Here is a 7,047-nt window from a genome sequence, read left to right on the forward strand (position 1 = left end):
AAAATACCATATCACCTTGACGGGAGGCCTTTTATTCTTTCCTTCACCATCGATGTCATTATGTTCACGCTTATACAGTGATGCACCACAGACTAGACATGCTTCCAAGTCTGCATGCTCTCCACGATACAATATGCAATCATTTGGACATGCATGTATTTTCTGCACTTTCAACCCCAATGGGCATACAACCTGCTTGGCCTGGTACGTGTTTTCTGGCAGCACATTTCCCTTTGGAAGTAATTTTTGCAAGAATAGTAATAACTCTGTGAAACTTGTATCAGACCACCTGTTGCTTGCCTTCAATTGTAGCAGTTTTGTGCTCCTTCTCGTAGACCAGGAACAATGGTGTTTTAGAGTCCTCTATCATACACTAGAACTTTTAAAACTCTCATTCATTGGTAAAGTTCCCCTTCCCATCGCATAACATCTGCTCCAGGTCATCGACGTTGATGTCGGCATCAGCCAATATCTCCTCTAGGTCATCATCGATTAACGTATCTCCGATAGGTGGCATATCGGCGTATTCGTCAGCCAGTATATTGGTGCACAAGTCTTCATCTTCTCTAGCAATGTATTGCCCTTCCTGTACGATTTCAGCTTCACCGTGCTCGGTCCAATGAGTATAGCTAGGCATAAAGCCCCTTGGCATCAAGTGGGAATGTATCTACTGGGTGGTGGAAAATTACTTCTTGTTCTCGCAATCGACGCATGGACATCACATGTATTGAGACTATGTTTTTGACTTGTGTGCTGTGACTTGTACCTGGAATTAATCCACATCGTTCTTGTACTCTACTCTCAAATGGCTTGCATCGTACATCCATCTTCTGTCCATCTACAATTATATAATTATTGTAAATTAAAATTCATAACATCTAGAAGATTTTGCAATCACCAAAAAAAAATTATCTCGTCATCTCCTACCGGCAATTGGCTCGGGTTGGAGGAGCCACATTTTGCTTTCTTTCGCCTCCGCTTCGGATGAGTATTTATTGGTGCCATCCCTAGAAATTTTCTTTATTATTCAACCCTTTATCTATGACTCATTAAGGAAACATGAAAAATAAATACGTTCATACATAAAGTTTCTATATTGGAGCTTGCTAATTAAATAAAATATCAAAAATACAATTGGATCTTGCTACATACCGAAATATCATGGGGAGATTTTCCAATTCATTGAAAATCAAAATAATGGATAAGATCAACTTTGGTTTTTAAGGTAACATTTTGATTTAAAATGCTAAATATAGGATTTAACTTGGGGATTTCAACTTACTTTAGCTCAAGAGGCTCCTAGAAGCTTGCTTGCTGTTTGGGAAAAGTCCAGGGTTCACTTGCTAAAAAATGAAGAAAAGGAAAATGAGCAAATGGAGAGGAAAGAATGGATTTTGTTTGGATAGCTAGATAGAGCTCATCTAGACCTTCTTCTTGACCAAAAATGAGCTTGAGTGGTGGGGGAATCAAATGGGGAGAAGGATTGAAGTGGGTCCTGCCATGTGAGACTTTGTGAGAGGAAGAGAAAGTTCTGATCAAACTGTCTGTTAGCTTGAGCTTGGAGAAGGCGGGGAAGGGGTGGCAAGGGGGCATCATTGCCAGCTCATTTAACCAGCTGGCAGTGATATGTTGCTATCACTGCTGGTTGGTGGATTAAGCCAAAAGTGGTGAGGGAGTAGTGCATCACTGCCGGCTCAATCCATCGATCAACATTGATGACACTTATCACTACCGATTTATAAGCTACGATGGCTAATTCTTCCCGCGCAGCTTACGAACCGACATTGATGCCACATCACTACCGGCCCATTAGGAATCAACAGTGATGGGCTGGCATATAATTCTAGTATTGTAGTAGTGGTAGCGATATTTACGTTTGGCAATTCCATTTTGTTGGGATGTATGTGGAGAAGACACACAATGAGAGATCCCAACACATTGAAAATACATGTGAAGCCTATGAAAACTCGCCACCCCAATCGGATTGGATGGCACGAATTTTGGTGTTGAGAAGAATTCAACATGATTTTGGAAGTTGTAGAAAACTTGTTCAACATTGGACTTATGCTTGAGTAGGTAAATCCAAGTGAAATGACTAAAGTCATCAACAAAGCTAACGTAAAATTTATAACCACGAGAAGATGCAAGAGCAGGGCCCTAGACATCAATATGAACAATTTCAAGGGGAACAATGGTAACACGAGTAGAATTAATATAAGGAAGTTGATAAATTTTTTCACACTGACAAGAGTCACACACAAAAGATTCATGGCTAGACAAGCACATAAGTTATTGGATCAAACAACAGAATCAACTATATTATTTGATGGATGACCAAGATGGTGATGCCACTGACTCGACGAGACCCGAATGCTGGAGGATGCTTGATGCAATGACATGGAGGATGGATGAACGATCAAAATTGGGTAGAGCCCACCTTTACTTCTACCGTGCAGAAGGACATTCCTCGTGACCTTGTCCTTTACAAGGAAAAAAATTCAGATGAAATTCCATAAAAAACATTATTATGGGTCACAAGGTGGTTAACAGAAAGAAGATGCTTATGGATGTGAGGAACATGCATGATATCTTTAAGGATAAGAGAATTTTGTGAGCCAAGAAGTTTAGAATGAGCAATATGTGAAATTTGCAAACTTGCACCATTTTCCACTCGAACTTGATCCTTGCCAACATTGCCCTCATGCATGGTCAGCTCGGTCAAGGTCACTAGTAAGGTGGTCAATGACGCCCGTGTCCGCATACCAATTGATGTTGACACTCCCCGTGGATGCCGAGTTGCAAGAGCGAGAGTCTTATGCTTGATAGGTGTGATTGAAGCGTTGATGACACTTCAATGCATCGTGTCCAACTTCACACAGATCTGTCACTTATGCCGATTACGTATACGGACTCATCCATTGCCATAGCAATGGTTGCGTCTGTGTCCCTGCCTACCGCATCCTCCACCATCATGGCCACCATTGCCATCACGGGAGCAGAAGATATTGTTGTTGTCGATGTGGTGGGACACGTTGTTTGTAGAGGAGGAAAAAACACTGGTCAGGGTGTGTTTGTCCTGCCACACCTCATAGCCGAGGAGGTATTCGTAGAAGTTGTTTAGGATGATCGGGACATTGAAGACCGTGAGAGAAGCCATCAAGGCATCATACTCCGGTCCAAGACCGACAAGTATATAGCTGATTACTTTATCATCGGACAGAGGTTGCCCGACAGTTGCCCTAGGGACTACGTACCCCTTCGTCTTGTGAAAATACTCGATAGCCGTCATGTCCTTTTCTTCACCCGAGACAATTGGCACTGGATATGCCTCACGCTTGCCCTATTCTATGATGAGAACATGGCGAGGAGAGCAGTCCACACTTTAGCAGATGAAGTCTGGTTGATCATATGATCAAGAATCACTACTATAGAAAATACTTTCATTGCTGGCTCCAAAACCTTCACTGCCGGTTTTAGAGCCGACACTTTGCAATGGGCAACTGACTATCACTGCCGGTCTGGAGATTGGCAGTGAAGGGGGTTATCACTTCTGGCTGAAGGCTTTAACCGATAGTGATAGTCTATCCCTGATTTGACGTCTTTGGGGTCGAAAAAATTAAAAAAATTGCATTCGAGGAACCCCCGCGGCCCATGTCATCGCAAGTCACGCAATTTTTCACACGAAATATTTGCCCGTGAGGTTGTGGCACTTGAACCCGGGACCTCTCAGCTCACGCAATACATCTTTACCATCCTACCATAGAAGTACTAGTGATAACAATAACATATGCAATCATGTTGATCTCTTATGTCTAAAGCTTCAAATGATTATTTGAACATCTAAATGACTTCAAATAAAACAATTTCAGCTACAATGCTGTAGATCTCGTTGAGGGCTATAATTTTCATATAAAATTTGTCCCTATCTAACTTCGTATGAAAAGTTAAGAATTTTTTAAGATAAGTTGTCATCCATTATCACTGCCGGTTCATAATATGGACCGACAGTGATATCCATTATCACTGCTGGTTTGTAACACGGATAAACAGTGATACTTGATGAACTATCATTACCAGTTCGTGGCTAGAGCCGGTAGTGATAGTTAAGTTTCGCTGCCGGTTCATAAGAAGTATTGACAGTGATAGTATCACTGCCGGTATGTGGCTAGAATCAATAGTGATAGTCAGTTATCATTGCCGGTTCTTTTCAAATAGACTTTTAGTGTCGGTCCTTGATACGAACTGGCAGTGAAAGACTGACATATAAGGCCTATTCTATAGTAGTGAATCTCCTCCGTCATGAAGGACGGAAGCATGCCGAGCACACACTGGCCTTGCTGGAACCAATGAGTGTACTTAGGTTCAACACTTCGCAAGCACCATCACCGGAGCATTCAAGGATCGTCATGGATAGGGTGCTATTGGTTCCATCAAGGAACCCGGAGAGATTTTTCCCTGTCCGGGCACTACATGAAAAAGAGACAAAGGAGACATAATTCAGTGACAGGTCATCATACGACCCGTCACTTATATAGTCTCAGGTTGGGACCGAACCTTTACCCGTCACTTATCACATTGGTGATGGGTAATAACGTCATAAGTGACAGGTCTCCCTTCACCAATCATAAGTGACGGGTCTCCCTGCACCAGTCATAAGTGACGGGTCTCCCTGCACCAATCAGAAGTGACGGGTCTCCCTACACCAGTCATAAGTGACTGGTCATATTACGAGTCGTCACTTATGACTTAGATCTGTTATTAGATCTGGCCAGATATTGCATGCCCAATAGTTACTCAATAGAACTCAACAGTATTACGCGCCCCCAGCTGTGGTAATTTTCTTCGGTTCCACTAGAGACTCTCTAATATCTTGTTGATTTGAAATTTGAATGTTACTAGGTCTTTGAAGGTTTGCATTTCCCTCTTTCCTCCTCCTCTAATCCCCTATCTGTAGGACCAAACATGACGACTAGAGGCGGGGGGGGGGGGGGTGAATAGGCGCCTCACAAAATTTCTTGCGAAACTTGATGGTCTTCTCCTACTTGATCACCCAACGCTCCTCAAAGAAAAAGAAGGTGGAAGCAAAACGAGAGAAACACAAGAGGAACCCGCAACCTTGTGACTCTATGGATAAAGTATGAACATGAGGTTTGATATAAAGTCAATCCATGATCCTTGTCACAAAAAGCTTAAAACTTCACAAAGAAGACTAAAAGATGGGCATCGGGCAAGAAAGATCTCAAAGTTGATGTCTTAGAGGTAAGGGAATGCAATATCCAAATTTGTACCATTATACGCGCATTTTATGCCCCTAGCAACAAGAAGATCAACCTCGCATGGTGCTGAAAATTTTAGCTCAAAAGGAGAAACGAAATCACAAACCAAAAAACAAACTCTCAAGGAAACGCAGAGCCAAAAGAAAGAGACTAGAAGGAGGTGAGCACTTCATTAATCTTAGAGCCCAGCCCTATTTTAGGCAGATTACAAGAAGTTTCTCCTCTCTTAAAGCTCTAACCTATTACAAGGCTAAGCCTATCCTCTCCTCTCCCCTAAAGCCTATCTCTTGGATCTCAAATGGCTGGCTCAAGGGTTACCACCAGCCAACCCCTTCTATTATCGGCCTAGAGGGGTTGCTTAACCCTTAAGCATCATTGTCCCCAAATTACCTGTTGCTAACAATGGTCTCCCACCTACCACATGGGCATTTTGGTCCGAATTTTGCTCCGTCCATCGAACGGCCATGACACCTTCATGACTTAATTTTGCCTTAACGCTAGCGTCACGATGATGTCACGTACACTCCATCCTTCCACTGTTTTGAGGCCAAACGGCAAAACCGCCTTGCACGCTTCTCAAAGCGTGACTTGTCGCTGCTTGACTTGCCCTCAAGCAAGCATCCCGATGTTGACGCGTGTCCTCCGTCTTGTAATCTTGACTGCTGGCAAGTCTCTCTTGCTCCCAATCCCTTGGGCCGCCTTGTCACTTGCACCGGCATCTTTCGCTTGACTTTGTCAACACATCGTCTTCATCATCCTTCATCCCATGCCTTGCTTGATCTTCATGTGTGCAGCTAGGATCACCCTTGACTCCGCCTGGCCTCCTTGATCGTTTGGCACCAAGCACCCCACTTGGCCTCTATCACCTGTCGTCGATCGTCAAGTTGCATCCAACACCTGCACATCAATAGACAAGCAAACATGTATCTCCAGAGCCAAGTAATATCATCACATGTTAGTCCAAATCAAATCCCAATTGAGATGCACAGATATGTCCCAAAATGTGAACACCGGATGTTTCAGTGTGTTCATCCTCTGAACACCAGAGCATCCGATGAGTACATCTCCATTTTGCACCGAGAAAAATCCCTCTCTGGAAAACCCTGTTCGGTGTGTCTCCTTGCTCATCACCGGACAATCCGGTGAGATCAACTCATCCATGTTTTGCATTTGCACCCCTTTGTGGAAGATATAGTCCGGTGATCACTTGAGCACACACCGGACCATCTGGTGAGTACATCCCCACTGGAAACAAGTTTTGTAACCTCTCTGGAAATATTGGTCCAGTGATCACCTTTTGCCTACACCGGACAATCCGACGCTCACTCCAAATTTGGCGTCAATAACCTTCTCTGCAAGAATTAGCCCGGTGTTGTCCTCCGGTGATCTCATTCAACTAACCAGAGCATCCGATGAGTTCTTCTGCTCCAGGCACACATTTCAGCCTCTCTGAAAATATTAGTCCGGTGCTTACCCGTGCACACACCGGACCATCCAGCGCTTGATTCAAATTTTGGTGCCAGAAGACCTTCTCTGTAGAATCTAGACTGGACTACCCGGTGAGATCAAAAACCTACACACTGGATTGTCCAGTGAGTGAAAACCTTCTGCACCGAACTAACTCCAATTCCTTGCAACTTTGATTAGACAAGATTATCATTGCAGTACATACCTATGCATTGGCAATCAAACAAGCACTCAACCAAAGCCACACATTATCAATCATTCATCACAAAGCATAAACCAAGGCACATCTCAACTCGATTTCTCA

Source organism: Phragmites australis, chromosome 14 (genome assembly GCF_958298935.1).
Source record: "Phragmites australis chromosome 14, lpPhrAust1.1, whole genome shotgun sequence".
NCBI classification, from domain to species: domain Eukaryota; kingdom Viridiplantae; phylum Streptophyta; class Magnoliopsida; order Poales; family Poaceae; genus Phragmites; species Phragmites australis.